At 50.9% G+C, this 17,905-nt stretch overlaps 1 pseudogene; it reads right to left on the bottom strand.

Moving 5' to 3' along the window:
- Positions 1-2,780: 2,780 nt before the first annotated feature.
- On the bottom strand, positions 2,781-3,713 carry LOC128949272 (olfactory receptor 14I1-like; annotated as a pseudogene).
- Positions 3,714-17,905: the final 14,192 nt, after the last annotated feature.

The following is a 17,905-nucleotide window of genomic DNA, read 5'->3' as shown; positions in this document are numbered from 1 at the left end:
CAGCACGTATTGGCTCGAGTCACTGTTGTGAACCTCGAGGGTGCTTCAAATTCCGGCACCGTCCCGGCTGCAAGGACCTAAACTCAACTTCCTCGACCGTGGCGCGTTCCCCCCTTTTTCTTTTAATCTGAGACAAGAGGGCAAATGTTCGGGGTCACCATTTGTTGATGGAAGGAGACCCAGACACCAATTGGTTCATCGCAGGTCCGATTTATTGATCGATACAGCGGGTTAAATACAGTTCATAATAAGCTTCATACATATTGCAAAAGCTGAGCTCAGGATTGGTTAGTTACATATCAGCAACTACGCCTACTTCTGCATTTTTGTGGTTATTCTTTTGATACTTTCTGCATATTTTCAGCAGGAATCGCTCTTCCCTATCCTCATGTTGCAGCAAGGGCATCATGTCCTTGCCTGTCATTGGTCACTGACTGCTGACTTCCCTTTCAAGCTTAACCAGCAGCATTATGTCAACATGGCCTTTCTCAGCTAACCAACTGTTAACAAAACTCTCCACATCAAGGAACCAAGGATCCATTGTGACACTATGGGGCCCAAGGGATCCAAGGGTCTTAGTGACACCAAGGGGCCCCATGGAACCAAAGGGACACTGTGACACTGGGTGGACTCATAGAATCATGGAAACCATTGGGACGCTCTGGGGCCTCATGGAAAAGGCTGGATCCAGGGCCCAACTCCAACAAGGTCAAGTTTAACAATTCCAAGTGCTGGGTCCTGCACTTTGCCCTCAACAACCCCTGCAGCAGTACAGGCTGAGGACAGAGTTGCTGGGGAGCAGCCAGGCAGAAAGGGACCTGCAGGGACTGATGGACAGCAGGCTGGACATGAGGCAGCAGTGTGCCCAGGTGGCCAAGAAGGCCAATGGCTCCTGGCCTGGATCAGCAATGGTGTGGCCAGCAGGAGCAGGGCAGTGATTCTTCCCCTGTGCTGGACACTACTTGGGCAGCACCTCGAGTGCTGTGTCCAGTTCTCAGACCCCCAATATAGGATGGACATGTACGGGCTGGAGGGTGTCCAGAGAAGGGCAACAAGGCTGAGGAGTGGTCTGGAACACAAGTCCTTTGAGGAGTGGCTGAGGGAGCTAGAGTTGTTTATCCTGGAGAAGGCTCAGGGGAGACAAGACAGTGTCAGGGCACAGGTCGGACTTGATATCTCCAAGGTCTTTTCCAACTTTGCTGATTCTGTGATTCTCTGGAAAAACCCTTGGAGCAATTGCAGGGTGAGCCCTGGGCCTCCTCTTCAGAAGCTGCAGCAGCCCAGGTCCCTCAGCTTCTCCTGCCAGCCCCAAAGCCCATCCTGTCAGTCCTGCAGAGCCTATGCAGCTCCTCCTCACTGCCCAGAACAGGGAGCCCCAGAGCAAGACACAGCAGCCCAGATGTGCCCCCCTGGTCTGGGATGCCTCTGGCAAGGGAGTGGCACGAGGCACTGCAGGAGCCTGCAGACAATTCCTGCAGCACTTGTAGGATGATCCTGCTGCCCAAGGGACGTTCCCATGGGGCCAAGTCAGGAACTGCAATTGGGAATGGGGCCAGAGTTGAAAGGGCAAACAGGGATGGGCTGTTTGCAGGGCAGGGAACAGGGATGGGCAAGAGCAAGAAATTTATACCGGTTATACCGGGGACAGAGTAAAGAAAGCAAAAGTGATGCCAAGGAAATGCTCAGGGCAGTTTGGGGGTGGCTGCCAGGCAGCCCTGGCTCTGAGCAACAGCCTCTGCAGGGGGACAGGAAACTCCCAGCTGATGGGAACAAACTTGCTGGCTGACTGCAGAGGCCAGGACAAAGCTGAGTGGTTTCCCTGGTGTCCCCCAGCCCTTGCTGGCCCCTGGCATTTGTGCTCCCTCAGGTTCATGTCCCCACACCAACAGCATGGGGGTGCTACCCCTGCTGTGTGCAATGCAAACAGGGGCTGCTGAGCCAGTGCTGCTGTGTCTGTGCCTGCAAGGATGGGGCACCTGTGTGAGCTGGGGGAGAGGCCAGGGCTGCAGAGGGGGGATGTTGTTGGCAGCTCCATCAGGGCACTCTGGGGCACTGTCCTGGGCTGTGCAGCACACTGGGGATGGATCAGCCCCTGCTCTGCTGCTCCTTCCCGTCTGCCCCAGGGCCCTTGCAGAGCCCCAGCCATGCTGTTTGCCCCCAGCCTGCCCACGGCCAGCCTGGGGCTGCTCACAGGGCTTTTCTGTGCTGAGCATTGGCCTGGGTGTGTTCTTGGGAGAGCCTGGGCAAGGAGCCTGGAGCCCCCAGGCCCTGGCCTGAGGCATCAGCGCTGCCCCAGCAGTGCCCATGGCCTGTCCCTGCTGCAGCCCCGGCACTGCCGCCCCCAGGGCTGTGCCCGGCCCTGGGAGCACTCAGGCCCTGCAGCAAAACCAGGGCCACCAGGGCAGCGGGGCAGGGCCATGGCAGCAGCACTGACAACACCAAGTGCTGCTGCTGCTGTGGGCACAGCTGCTGTGCCAGCACTGATCTGCCCCCAGCTCTGCACACAGACATTGCTGCTGCAGCTCCAGAGAAGGCAACAAAAGGGCATCTCTGTAGAAAACTCTGCTGGGAGATCATTTAGTTCTTTTAAAGCCACCAAGAGCGCAGCCCATCATTGACACACTCTCTGGGCACAGGGAAGGTGGAGAGAAACAAAATGGGCAATGGCACAAATAAAGACATTTCTTTGTGGCCAATATGAAAAAAATCCACAACCAAAGTGACAAGAAGTATCAAACATTACTTTTATTACAAGTGATTTTTAGAAAATGGCCGGCAGTTTAATACTTGTGAAACCATCCAGTCATCAGTCTCCACACTGCAGCCTTGAGCTCCTGGTTCCTCAGGCTGTAGATGAGGGGGTTCACGGCTGGAGGCACCACCGAGTACAGAACTGACAGAGCCAGATCCAGGGATGGGGAGGAGATGGAGGGAGGCTTCAGGTGGACAAACACGACAGTGCTAAGGAACAGGGAGAGCACGGCCAGGTGAGGGAGGCAGGTGGAAAAGGCTTTGTGCCGTCCCTGCTCAGAGGGGATCCTCAGCATGGTCCTCAAGATCTGCATGTAGGAGAAAACAATGAACACAAAACATCCGAGTCCTAAACAGACACTAACAGCGAGAAGGCCCTGTTCCATGAGGTAGGATTTGGAGCAGAAGAGCTTTAGGATCTGTGGGATTTCACAAAAGAGCTGGCCCAGGGCATTGCCGTGGCACAGGGGGAGGGAAAATGTATTGACTGTGTACATGAGAGCAGTGAGAAAGGCACTGGCCCAGGCAGCTGCTGCCATGTGGGCACAAGCTCTGCTGCCCAGGAGGGTCCCGTAGTGCAGGGGTTTGCAGATGGACACGTAGTGGTCTTAGCTCATGACGGTCAGGAGGAAATGCTCTGCTGAGATGAAGAAGAGAAAGAAAAACACCTGGGCAGCACATCCATTGTAGGAGATGTCCCTGGTGTCCCAGAGGGAATTGTGCATGGCTTTGGGGACAGTGGTGCAGATGGAGCCCAGGTCGGTGAGGGCCAGGTTGAGCAGGAAGAAGAACATGGGCGTGTGCAGGTGGTGGCCACAGGCTACGGCGCTGATGATGAGGCCGTTGCCCAGGAGGGCAGCCAGGGAGATGCCCAGCAATAGGCAGAAATGCAGGAGCTGCAGCTGCCGCATGTCTGCCAATGCCAGCAGGAGGAAGTGCCTGATGGAGCTGCTGTTGGACATTTGCTGTCTCAGGCCTTGGGGAGCTTTACATTGAGAAAAGTCAGTGACAGGTTAGGAGAAACTTCTTCCAGCAAAATCAAAGCCTTTTCCCACAGACCTTTCTCCTCTAACACTCTGACAACCTTTTGATTTTCTATCATCTTTAAGTGGGGAGCCCTGTTTGGTTCTGGCCAAGTGGGGCTTCACGTGCACAGCAGCTACATGCAGGTTATTTTTATTCATCCTTGCTGTGCAGACATGGGCAGGGACAGGGACCTGTCCTCTTGTTCCACTTGGAAACCCTGTTAACACAGAAGGCCCTGTCAGCATCTGCACCCCTACTGACAGAGAGCAGGAATGGCAAAGTCTGTTTAAATATTTTAGAGTTTTTACAGCTCCTCTTCCCCGTCTCCTTCTGAGTATTTTTGGATGGCAGAAACTCTCATAATTTCTCCTGCCCTCCAGGAGAACAGAGTGATTTCTCTAAAGCAAGGTGGGGAATGGAGAGCGAGGGGAGGACGTCTGCCTCCCAGTCCAGGATTCTCTGGACTTTCTCCATTCTCAGACATAGGATAATCACCCTCCCATGTGTCCTTTAAAAACCATCCCGACACTGCTGAGAGCAGATGGATCCCCCACACTTCACCAAATGTCCATTCCCTTCTCAAGATCTCAGCCACACATTTGTACCCAGGGACACACTGGGCTCATTTCACCAACCCAATAGCATTTTCTCATCATACAACTTCTGTGCCTCACCCTGGGGCTTTCAGATAACACAGAGATGTTCTAGGACAGGTTTCTATCCTGGATTGAAGCTCCCAGCTTGGACTGAAATCTCAGAGAGACTTCCAAGTGTCCTTATGATGGCATTGGATTGAGGGAGATGCAGCTCCTTCCCTGGCTGCACTAACAGCATTGCACAGAGCCAGGCAATGGGGACAGCATCACCCTGAGCCAGCTGTGCCCCCTGCCAGAGCCCCCAGTGCCGGGCAGCTGCTCCCAGCCCTGTGCTCTGCAGAGGGAACTGGGCCTGGGGCTGCAGAGCTGCCCCACAGCTCTGCTGCAGCTCTGCCTGCACAGGAGGGGCTGCACGCCTTGGAGCCCCGGCCCTGAGGGCAGAGGCTTGGCTGGGGGGACAAAAGGGAGGGGGCATGTTCAGAGGGAGTGGCTGCACTGGAGGGAATCCTATGGGCATCTCTAAACTCTCCCTGCCACAGCATTGCTGGGTTTTGTTTTCTCTCCTGCCCTGATCTTCTCTCTGATTCCTGGAGATTTTCCTCCTGCAGTTGTTTCCCTGTGCCTGATCTCTCCTTGCCAGCACTCACAGACCCCAAATCTCTGTGCACTCTCCTAGGCCTGAGAGAACCCTGTCTGTTTGCAGGACACTGGCTGGGGGCAGGTTCTGTTTGCAGCTTGGAGAAAGGACAGCTCAGACTGAGCCTGATGGGTCCACCAAAGGTGATGCTGGTGCTGTCCATGGGCAGAGTGGCTGCAAGCACACTAGGGATCTCCTGTGAAACTATTGATCACTAAAAGTAGCAGTTTAGATCTCTCAGGACCTTGGGAAAATTCATAATTAATAATCAACCACTAATATTTATCCCTCCCTCCCTGCCATGCTCCATAGTTGCAAACTGAACACCTAGTCTTTGTACATTTCCTCATTTTTATCAAAATCATTGTCTTGGTAATATTCTATGACTGATCAGAATGCCTCAGCATGTCAGAACTTCATAAGAATTTCACCTCCCCTACACCAGAAATACTCAGAGTTGTACTCACAGGGTCTGTAGGCATTGGGATGTTCCAGCTTTAGGAGATCACTCCAGGAGCTGCAGCTGCATTATCCTGCAGACAGAGGTTCCTGTGCCAAGGGCTGGCAGTGATTCTGCCCCAGGCACTTCTCAGCACCTTCCCAGCCCTGACTGATTGAAGATCTCTGCGCCTCTGTGCTGTGCCTGGGGTGGCTGCAGACAGTGCCCCAGCCCTTCTGGGCTGGCAGAAGAGCTGCAATTCAAGAGAAATGTGCTTTTGAAGCTCTTCTTGCTTACCAGGAGCTGCCTCTGTGCCAGGAGCCCATCCAGCTCATCAGCACAGACAGAGCACCAGGACTTTAATGAGCCTCTGAGGCTTTGTGCTCAGGCCCTGAACATCAGTCCCTGAGAGGGAGCTGAAGAAACCTCTGCAGAACTCCAAGTCAGAATCCAACTTCAAAGTTTCTGCGACTGTTAATGGGTCCCAGTGAAGGGCGCAACTGAGAAAGTGTCCCGAGGCCCCAGGCAGAGCAGAGAACTGGAGGCAGTGATGACAGGTGGGGACAAAGAGAAGCCAAGTCTTGGTGCCCTGAGACACAGCAGGGTCTGTGCCACCAAGGGCTCGGAGGAGACACCTTGTCCTGAGGCACTGGGGCCTCCTGGCACAGCCCCAGCCAGGCTGGGCACTGTCAGCCCCCTTGTCCTGCCCTCACCATCCCTCCCTAGCCCACATCCCAGTGGCCTCAAGGATCTGCTGGAAGGAGTTCCTGGGGAGCCTTGGTCAGGAATGGCCCTGGGGGCTACTTCATGATCTCTGCAGGGACTGCAGGTTTTTCAAAGGGCTTTGGGTTTGGCTTTTGCCTTGGAGTCTCTGAGAGCTTTGTGCAATCATGGCCTCCAACTATCTGCTGTCATTAGTCCCTGGAGCGGCTTTGTCAGTAACAACACTCAGTGGGGCTCATTAAAACTTCAGGGTACTTTAGTTATTTTAAGGTACTTGGTGTTTCCCTTTTGACACAGACTCTGTGAGAGGTTTATGCAATCATGGCCCCAATTATCTGCTTTAATGAGTCCGTTGAGAGCTTTCTACTGACACTCAGTGCGGCTCATTAGTACTTTTAGATATTCAAGGTTTTTAAGGTACTATATGGATTAAAGGATACTTTTAGGTACTTTTAAGGATTTTCCTTCCCACACTGAGTCTCTGAGAGGGTTTTGTGCCATCCTGGCCTCCAATTCTCTCCTCCAAGGAGTCCATGAGGAGCCTGTGTTGGATATCTTCCCCCTTTCGGTTTTACAGCAAAGATGGAACTGAAAGAATTTTTTAAGTCTTTCAAAAAGCATCCAGACAAACATGGGAAAATTAACATTACAACAACAACAACTAAGAGAGTTAAATGTCCTGTTTTAGCTAGACATCATCCAACCCTTTAGTCCTTTTCATTGGAAGAGTTTATTGAACCAGTCTTTGTTTTTGACTTGAAGCTTCTTGAACACTTCCTTCAGTACCTGAATGCTCTTGTGGATTGACTTGCTGTGGCTGGAGAGGTTCATGCAACACATGCCCTCAGAGTCTAACCAACCATGCCCATGTGCCCAGAGTAAAAACTCTATCGGTGTTCTGCAAGGTGGCATGTCTGATGGTCTCTATGTCTGAGAGCAGGCCAGGCCACTCAATGTGAGGGAGGTAGCATTGGTTTGCTTACTTAACAGGCACCCAAGATGGTCTAATTGTCCTAAAGCTTTAGCTGCAGCCACCTAAGGTAGTCCAAACTGGGGGTGCTACCATCCGATACCTGGAGTAAAGCTTTCAAAGCCATCTCTTTGATATTATCCAATACTTCTCTGGGGATACCTGCTGCTCAGTCATCTGGTGGGCTGTATTGTCCTTCTCCAGCTAGATGGATGATTGTCAATTATGCCCTTGCCTCATTATTGGCATAGTCTGCTATTAATTGATTTAGTAAACACTTCCATCCCCCTTCCCACAGGGTGTATTCTGTAGGTGACAACAACATGGTCATAATACATTTTAAATCATAGGGAGTTAAGACATGCTGTACAGATGGCCCTCATTAGGCCAATAAAACAAGGTAAGTCCCTCCTATGGTTTTTAGCTGCCCTACATAGATCCTTGATTTCCCCATGAACCAGTGGCTGATACCTGGGATTCTGCCCCCTTCTTTCATAACATACTGGGGCAATGAGGAATTTCAAAACTATTTGCCAATCTCCTTCCTTTCCTAGGGACCTTCTGGGGTTGAGGGGTGAGGTGGCTCTGAGGAGTCCAAACTGTCTTCTGGGGAGGAAGAATAACTTGGAGCTGAAACATTTGGATTAGAAACAGTGAGACAGTTGGGCTTAGCATCTTCGATCATGGGGTTATATTGTTGCCACAGGGTGAGGCAAAGGGCGCTGCCATTTTGTCAGGTGTTGGGGAGGAAGGGCCTTGATTTAGGATGGCGGACTTCCAGGGTGGAGTTCTGGAGGCATGGCCCAGGGTGAAGGTGGACTGATTGACAGTGGGGCATGACCCACAGTTGTGGGGGTGGAGTCTGGAGGTTCCTTCAGGGAGGAAGAGAAGGTTGTGGTAGCAGGAAATGGAGGAGCCAAGATGGAGGGAGGATGGTTGGGCTCCCGAGCCACATTCAGGCTCCTTCCATCTTGAGTCTCCAGGGCATGATGCTCCAAGTCAGCGTGGCCATTGCCGTCTTGGACCATCGTGGAAGGTCTGAGGAGGGAAAGTTTGAGGGGAGGTCCTGAGTTAGGAGTGACCAACGGATTGAGTTTTCAACACATGGCTTGCTGGTGAGGGTGGTGTGGAAGATGGGGAGCATTTGGGGTGCAATGGGGTCCCATTTTATTGAAAGTTGTACATTTTAAGTCCCACGGACTCCCAAAATTCAGTGGTATGGATTTCATTAGCAGAAGCATCTGGAAAATTTTTAATGATCCACCTCATGATTGATTTTGATTCGTTCTTTGAAAATACTTTGTCATGATCAGTGAGAATTAACTTGAAGCATCCATATATGCTCCTTTCTACTTTGGACATCTGGCTGCTGATTCTTCTCTTTCTCTGCCTTATGGGGAAGAGCCACGGAAACACCCCAAATCAATTATGGGACGTGGGTGCATATTTTAAAGACACAATGGCAAAATCAGCAATAAATGTCTGGCATTTCCCTAAACCCACCTGCAATCCTATGCAGGTGAAATCATTGTTGTCCCTGCATATCCTGGGAAAGGTCCCTCGAAGCAACAATGAATCCATTGGGCTCAGCGCAATCCAAAATCCCAGGGAGTGCTTGCCTATCCATCAGTTAACCCCAGCTGACGTGACTAACACAGGGAGCCCTGAATGTCATGGTCCCTGTTTGGGCACCAAATGTCACAATGAAGGTGGCTGTGACAAACCTCTCTGGTTCCCTGACTTCAGGGTGAGGGTGCCAAAAATGAAAAGGAGCAGGATCAACAGAGTTGTTAAAAAGGAACTTTAATAATGGGGTGAAAAACTAAAAACATGGAGAAGTTGAGAACAGTATGAGGGGCAGGATCCAAAGACCTGAGTCAAAGGGGAAGCAACAACATGTACACTTGGGGCTAGCAAATTAGAACAATAACCATGTAGGGGAAACAAGTAACCAACAGGGGAGTAGACACTTGGACAAGTTAGCACAGCAACGCTAAAGGCTTATGGGGGAAATCTCAAACTCACCTTAAGTTAAACAAATGATTCCTGGGGCTTGAAACTACTGCCAAATTCTTTTGGGGTAAGATCTGGCTGACTCTGAGTTACAGCTGGGCTAACCACCACACCGCTGCTTTGCACTGGCCCCTTGGGACCATGCAGCCCAACAGAGCCACAATGATGTCCTTGGTTCCATGAGGCTCTACAGTGTCACAATGGTCCCTTGGATCCATGGGGCTCTGCAGTGCCACAGTGGCGCCTTCATTTCCCAAGGCTCCCAAATGTCACGTTGGTCTCCATAGGAAGGAAGCCACAGAAGCCCCATGTTTCAGGAGCTGATGAACAGCAACCACCAGAGGCCAAGGCAAGCCTGATGTGTCTGTTCTGGCAGGTTTGCTTGGAGTAACCCTTGGATATTCAAAATTATTAATGTGGAATCCTAATTTCAGAATTTTTTGTGCCTGAGAAGGATGATTTTTTCCATACAAAGAAAAGAAAAGAGCCCTTTCCAGTGTTTGGAAAACAGGTGAGTTCTCACACTCAGAAATCAAAGACCAGCCAGATCTGTCTCTCCTGGCAGTCTTTATCTGGCAGCAATTCTTGGATACACAGAAATTTGGAGGTGGAATCCAAATTTTGGCCATGGCTGCCTGGAAAAAATGGACAGTTCTTTTCCATAAAAAGAAGAGCCCAGAGCCTCAGTGTTTCAGGGGCAGATGGGAGTGGCCTTCCACATTCCAAGGTCAGTCAGACCTGTCAGATGACCCCTGGGAGGCCAAGGCAACCAAATCTATTTCATGTTCCCTTGGTTCCACGGGGCCCTGCAGTGTCACAATGGCTCCTTGCTTCCATGGTGCCCTCAGGTGTCATAATGGCCCTTTGATTACACAAGTCCTTAAGGATCCTAATGATCTCCATGGTTCCCCAAGGTCCCACAGTGTCACAATGGTCTATTGGTTCCACGAAGCCTCTCTGTGTCCAATGGCCCCTTGGTTCCATTGGGGCCCAGTAGTGCAACAATGATTTCCTTGTTTCCACAAGTTTCCATAGTGTCACAATGGCCCCTTCCCTCCATGAGGGCCTGCAGGGTCACAATGGTCTCCATGACTCCATGGGGCCTTGCAATGTCGCAATGGTTTACATGGATTCATGGTGCCTCGCAGGATCACAGCGGCCCTTTGGCTCCGTGAGGCCCTCAAATGCAGAAATGGTCTCTTGGCTCCACAAAGCCCTGGTGCTTCACACTGGCCCCTTGGGGCCATGCGGCCCAACAGAGCCACAGTGATGTCCTTGGTTCCATGAGGCTCCACAGTGTAACAGGTCCCTTGGATCTGTGGTACTCTGCCGCGTCACAATGTCCTCTGCATTTCAAAAGACCCCAAAGTGTCACAGTGGTCTCAATGGTTCCTCAAGGCCCCACAATGTCACAATGGCCCCTTGGATCCATGGTACTCACAGTATCACAATGATCCCCTTGGTTCTACAGGTTTCTACAGTGTAACAATGCCCTTTGGCTCCACAATGCCCCGCAGTGTCAAAGTGGCCTCCATAGGCAGGAAACAAGTGAGCCTAAGGCAGATGAGAGGCAGTCACCAGAGGCGGAGGCTAGCCAGACTTGACTGTATTGGCAGATTTTGTTTGGGAGAAACCCTTGGATATAGGGAATTTTAGAGGTGGAATCTCAATTTTGGCCATGGGTCCCTAGACAAGAGAGACAGTTCTTTCCCATAGGAATAAAAGCACGGAGCTCCAGTGCTTCATGGTCAGATGGGAAGTGGCCCTTGACATGTCAAATTCAGGGAGACCTGTCAGACAGCCCCCAGGAGGTCAAACCAGGCAGACCTCTTCCATGTTCCATTGACTTCATGGGTCCCAATACTGTCACAATGGTCTCCTTGATTCCATGAGGTCTGGCAATGTCACAATGGCTTCTTGGTTTCAGGAGCCCAAACAGAGTCACAAGGGTCCATTGGCCCCATGCAGCCCTACTGTAAAACAATGGCTCCTTGTTTCTATTTGAAATCAATCACAATCAAACCACAGTTTGATCATTGATCCTTGCTCCCATAGGGCTCATGATCTGGACAATGGTCTCCTTGATTCCATGATTCCTGGATTCCACAGTCTCACCATAGTTTCCTTGGATCTCCATTGTCACAACTGACCCATGTTTCCATGAGGATCCGTAGTGTCACCGTGGTCACTGTCAGAGGCTGGATGAGATCACTGTCCTGAGACACCTTGGGATGCTCAGAATGCCCGTGTGGGGCCAGGGCCGGGTCAGGCCTTGGTTTGTGGTTGGACAGAGCCGCGCCCCCAGCCCTGGCCTGGCAGAGCTGTCAATCACACAGCAGGGCTGTGCTAACCCAGCTCTGATTGGCTGAGCTTTCAATCAATCACACACTAGCAGCTGGTGCTACCCTGACTCTGATTGGGCAAACAACTGGCAGTCCCACCCCAGGGGCGGGCCCATGAAGGCCCAGGGGCTTAAAAGCCAGAGCACAAGGCCAGCCCATGGTCTGGGTCCTGCCTTCCCTTGGGGTTCCTCTGTTGGTGATGCTGGGACCCCTTCAGTTGCTACCTATGTGCGTCTCTTTCTATGGATCTTCTGTCTTTCTGTGGTTCTCTATTTCTTCTCCTTCTAATCCTGCTTACTTGGAACATTTTTGGGTAACATCACATGTTAAGGGTTAAAGGATTTTAGGTTAAATGTGTGGGAATCCAGGGCACAGGGAATATTTCTCTGTCTGCTCTGAGGGGTCCTGACCCCCAGAGAAACCCTGCCTTTAACCTTTGCTCATGGAGAGGACTTACAGGACCTTGAGATAGATTAGAATTTACCCAAGTAGGAAAAAGATAATAGTGAATAGTATAGTATGTCATTGGGTGAGAAATTTAGGTTTTGGGATTTTTAGTGTGGTGTAGATAGGAAGCAACATGTGGAATTTGGGTGTAGTCCCTGTCTTCTTCTTCATCTACTCCATTTTCTGCTGTGGTGGTAGCACAGGGTAATTGGTCAAGGAAAGCACAGTGCAGAGGTTATGTGGACAGTTAAGGGATGACCTAGTGGTAGATAAGTAGAAATAACCTATCTTTTTAAGAGTTGATTGGATGAGATAACTTTACAAGACCTTAAAACCATAAATTTTGGGGCCATTTTGCAATGCTTTTCCAATGTGCTGAACCTGGTGTAGACTGCAATGCAAAACTTTAGATAATCTAACAATAAACAAGAAGTTAAAGACTGGAAAAGTCCTGTCCATCTCCTTTGACCTCACACAGATCTGTTACAGGAGGTTTCCCCCATCCAGGGAGCCCCCAGAAAGGCCCAATGTAAAACAAACATCAGTAAATGGTGCCTTGACAATGTTTTTTATAGGTTGGCTCTTTTCCATGATATTGTTTACTGAAGGGTGTTGTCTTAATTAGGCAATCATGTGAAATGTGTTGATTAAATGACCAATGAGGTCCACCTGTAGCAAACCAAGATAAAAAACAACAGCATTGAATAAATGGGTGGCTTTTAGCCCTTAGCCTTCTGATCTGAGTCTGTGTCATCTCTGATTAAACAGTGACATTGGGGATCTATGGGGGCTATTGGGGCTCCTTTCTGCACCATGTGACCCAACAGGAGCTCCTCTAATAAACTTTGCCTGAAGCTCCCTCTGTGCCCATGACAGGAACCCCTTTGAGTGTCTGGGACATCCTGGCTCTTTGGCAGCCTGGGGACTCCTGGGATGTCACCGTGGAGCCCCCGTGAGTGCCTGTGACAGATCGGTGCCTTTGCAGCCCAAGGTGCCCTGGGATGTCACCATGGAATGGCTGTGACTGCCTCTGACCACAAGGCTCTTTACCATCCCCAGAAAGCCATGGGAGGTCTCCATGGAGCTCCTGCCTCTGCGTATGACATTTCTGCTCTGGAACAGCCTGGAGACTCTTGGAAAGTCCACATGGAACCCCTATGAGGGCCTGCGACAAATCTGATCCTTAGCAGGCAACCATCACTAGCTGCCTGTTGCTATAGGCAGTTTCCATGGCAACCATCCCCAGCCCTCTGTTGGTATGGTCAGTTTCCATGGCAACCATCACCAGCCCCCTGTTGCAATGGTCAGTCCCTTGGCAGCTCCATGGAGACTCCATGCCAGGCATGGTTGCCATGGACACCAGCTCAGGCCTCCAGCCAGAGCCCATTGCCATGGCAACCATTGGCAATCCCATCCCCAGGCTCATGGGATCCCAGAACCATAGAATTGGCTGAGCTGGGAGGGACCCATCAGGATCCTCCAGTCCAAATGATGGCCCTGCACAGGACACCCCAACAATGCCAGCCTGGGCCTGGCAGTGCCGTCCAAACACTGCTGGAGCTCAGAGAGCCCTGGAGCTGGGACCCTTCCCTGGGGAGCCTGGGCAGGGCCCCAGCAGCCTCTGGGCAAAAACCTTTTCCTGACATCCAATCTGAGCCTGGCCCGACTCAGCTGCAGCCGTTCCCTCCACTCCTGTCCCTGGGCACCAAAGGGAAGAGGTTCCCACAGCCCCAGCCAGGGACCCGCTCCCAAGGCTGTTGCCATGGCCACCAGGGCTGGGACCAGCTGGGATGCTTGGTTTCCACGGGCCAGAGTCTAGAAATGGCAATCCCCAATTTCCTGCTCCCGCTAAAACCGTGCTGCCCTCGCTGCCCTCCCGCCTCCCATGGAAAGCATAAAAGGCAAAGATCGTGGGCTGGGATAAGAACAATTTATTGGGAACAGCAACGAGATAAGGAACAAATGGAACAGAAACAACACTGACAACAGAAGGGATAAACAAAATTGTTTACAGGGAAAACTAAAACACAACTCACTGGGTTTGTCTGGCCGCAATTTTCCCTTCCTGGAAAGGACACCCTTCTCCTTAGGGAGTGAGAATCCCTTTCCTGCCCCTGGCAATGACGTGAGGTGGGAGTGAATGTAATGACAGGGCCATGGCCAGACCCTCATATTTTTCAATGTACATCATGTCACTTGGAGGGGCAGGACAAAAGACTGGTGTCTTCCCCACATAGATCACAGGGAACATGGATCACCAGGACTCTTCCCAACATGGATCCTCCAATGATGGATGAAGTTGTGGCAGTGAACAAAAATCCTCCTGCCCTTGGGGCACTGGCAGGCCTTACCTCTACCGGTGCCTCCGTTGGTCACTGGTCAAGGCAGAGCTCTGGGTGAAGCTCTTCCCACACTGGGGACACTCGTAGGGCCTCTCCCCAGTGTGGATGCCCTGATGGGTGATGAGGTTGGACTTGCACTTGAAGCCCTTCCCACACTCAGGGCAGTGGAAGGGCGTCTCCTTGGTGTGCATCCGCTGGTGCTGGAGGAGATTGGAGCTTCTCTGAAACCTCTTCTGACATTGGGGACGCTGGTAGGGCCTCTCCCCAGTGTGGATGCGTTGGTGCCTGATGAGGGTGGATCTGTAGCTGAAGCCCTTCACACATTCCCCACACTCATAGGGCCATTCCTTTGTGTGGATCATCTGGTGCTGCATACGGGGGCTGCTCTGCCTGAAGCTTTTCCCACACTCCAAGCACTTGTAGGGCTTCTCCCCATCATGAAGCTGCCCGTGGATCACCAGCTCTGAGCTCTGGCTGAAGCTCTGTCCACCTTCCTGGCACAGAGTGGGTCTTTCCTCCTCAGAGCACCCTGGGCTGGCTTTGGAGCCCATCCTCATGTACAATCTCTGGGGATTTTCCTCCCCATTGGAATTCTGCACTGTGGAGTCACTCAAAATGGCCTTTTCCATGAGGTTCTGCCATGGAGATTTTTCCTCAATGGTCTCCATCCTCAGCTCCTTGTCTGGGGGAGGAAAGACAAGGAGGGGATGGGATTTGCCTCCATGCCAGAGGGAATGGGAAGGAGATCCCCCCAGTGCTTCCCTGACAGGACGGCATTGGCAGCAGGGTTGTCCCGCAGCCAGGGGCCATGTTGGGCTGGGAGATGGAGCAGGAGAGAGAGGGAAAGGGACACTGACTTCCTCCTTACCTGCCTGGGTATCCCAGGGTTCTTTGCTGTTCCTCGCAGCCTCTTCCTCCATCCAATTAAATTTTGGGAATAGGAAATCCTGGTTTGGCAAAAAGACAAGCAGTGAGTACATTGTCTTTTGTACTGGATTAAAGTCAAACCTGGGGGAGTGTCTAAGTCAGAATTACAATTTAATAAGAAAATGAAGATCAAGGCAATTATACAGAAACACTGCCTTAAACTGACAGAGTCGGGATATAACCTGACACCCTTCTGGTCAGGGTAGTGGCAACAGTCCCATTAAATGGTGGCTGCAGTCCTGTTGGAGTGATGAAGATGATTATGTCGAAGCAGTGATCCTTTAGAAGGGTCTGGTCTTCCTCTGAAGGTCCAGTGGTGGTTATGGAGCTCTTGTCCTCTGGGAATCCAGTAGGCAAGCTGCTCCTGGTGTTGAAAGCCTCAGTCCATATCCAGGTAGGAATCCTTGGATCTTCCCCATGGGCGGAGCATCCCACAATGGGATGATGGAATTTTATCAGTCCTGCAATGACACTCAATGGCCCATTAGCAGAAGATATCTCCCCTGGAGGGCGTTATCAGGGGTGAGTCATGGAAGAGATAAAGAATACTGCCCTGCCTTTTAATAGCAGTTGATGAAGATGGGGATTGGAAACAGGCATTTGGTTATATCTTGCATTGCAACCTGAAACAGTGGGGTAATCCCTGCTCAGGGGGGTGAACACCACCCCCCTTACCCAAACTGGCTCAGGTGTAAAACCCCCACCCTGGGAAGGCCACACACACAGGGGACAATGTCACACTTGCCCTGCTCCAGGGGAGGTCTCTGTCCCTGTCACTCCCTTGCTCTCCCCCCTTTTCTCTTTCTTTCCATCTCTCTCTCTACCTCACATTTGCTGTTAATAAAATCCACCTTGGATTTGGTATCGTTATCGCCTAATTGGGGCAGAGGCAATCTCTCTAACAATTTTCTTAACCAGATTGTGACATTATTTTGGCATAGTGAGTTCAGGGCAGTGTTCTTTGACCCCAGGTGCCTTTGACAACAGCATGGTTCCTTCCTCTGAGGAGGTTGTAATTCTCTCTGGAGGAACTCTTGGAAACTTTGACACAGCTTCCTCTGAGAGACCTATGGGAGAACTGATGAGAAAAATGGCCATTGTGATTCCGGATTTTAAAGAAAATATTTTGTTGTCTTTCCTTGAAAAGTTTGTTAAAATCACTGGAGGAAAGGGAGCAAATGATACCAGTGAGACTGACAAGGTTCATTCACCCCAAGGTGAGGAACACAAGGCTGCTGAAAGTCCTACAAGAAGCCCAGGTCAAGTAGGTAAATTCCCAATAACTACTGAATTCCCAGGCTTGGGTTCCTTGCCAAATGTGAGAATCATTATTCTCTTCATCCCTGTCACCTTTGTGACAGCTACTAAGAGCTTCCCCTTTCTTTTAATAATATCTGTATTGGGCCAAATTTGCACTTTTATTGGAACCTGCCAGCAGCTGAGCTGGAGCTGTGCAGGAACCAGTGAAACTTGGGATTGCCACAGAATTGCTTCTATTGTCAGCTGGTACTGCGGCGGCCGTGGAGCAGAGGGGTGGGAAAGGGGGGTCCGGGGTGGGAGCAGAGGAAATGCCGGGGCCGGGTGCTGAGCACAGGGCTGAGCACACAGAGATGATTGTGTTCTTGCTGAGCTCGCACTGAGCCAACGCCTGTCCTGCCCCTTGTTCGGCCACGCTGGGGAGGGGCTGAGGGTGTGGAGGAGTTTGGGAGGGGACAGAGCCAGGACAGGTGATCCCAACTGACCCCAGGGATACCCTTGACCAAAGGAGGAACAAAGAGGAAAGAGGGACATTTGAAGTGAGCACTTTTGTCTCCCAGGTAACACTTAGGCAGGATGGGGCCCTGTTTAACCGTTGGACATGGCCAGCACCAAAGACACAGATACCAACTTAACTTAAGGAACAGGGTAATTTAGATAATGCAAATTTGCCAAAATTTTCAAAAATATTAGATAGGCAAGGCAAATAATCATTAGTAGATAATTGCAAAAGAGAAGATGTTGAAATGATTATCACATAGCTTTGCATTTCTCGCTGCAGGCTCTGGAGATTCTACCTCTGCCTTCAGTCAGGGTTGCATTCCCTATCAAATCCTGGTACCAAATCCTGCTTTTCAAGGCTGGAACAGCTTCTCAGGTTTAGCTGGATGTGTGTTCAATTACCATCTGTTAAAGGTGGGGCAGTTATCATCTGTTAATTTAGCAGTTTACTTTATCTCTTCCACAAGGAATCCTCCCTCCAGGGAGATATCATCTGTTAATGGGCCATTGAGTGTCACTGATAAAAATTACATCACCCCATTGTGGGAAGCTCCACCCAGAGGGAGGAGCCAAGCATTTCTACTGGGATATAATCTGAGAATGTGAACAACAGAGTTAGCCTTCTCCCACAGGATTCCCAGAAGAGCAGCTTTCAGCTCCACTGGATCCCAGAGGAAGACCAGGCCCATCGAAACCACTACTGGACCTTCAGAGGAAAACTCCACCCTTCTACAGGATCACTGCTCCAACAGAGCCACACCTGTCACTGCAGGAGCACTGCAGCCACCATTTAACGGGAGTGCTACCAACACTCTGACCCACAGGGTGTCAGGTTGTATTCTGACTCTGTAAGTAGTTTTTTAGTACTATTGCATTTGTATTTTCTATTTTCCTACTGAAGAACTGTTATACCTATTCCCATAAATTTTGCTTG

The sequence above is a fragment of the Melozone crissalis genome, unplaced genomic scaffold (genome assembly GCF_028551555.1).
Source record: "Melozone crissalis strain CALT ecotype California unplaced genomic scaffold, PUWL_Pcris_2 ptg000209l_1, whole genome shotgun sequence".
In the NCBI taxonomy this organism is placed as follows: Eukaryota; Metazoa; Chordata; class Aves; order Passeriformes; family Passerellidae; genus Melozone; species Melozone crissalis.
Note: the sequence above shows the minus strand (reverse complement) of the source record. Positions and strands in the feature narration are given on the sequence as shown.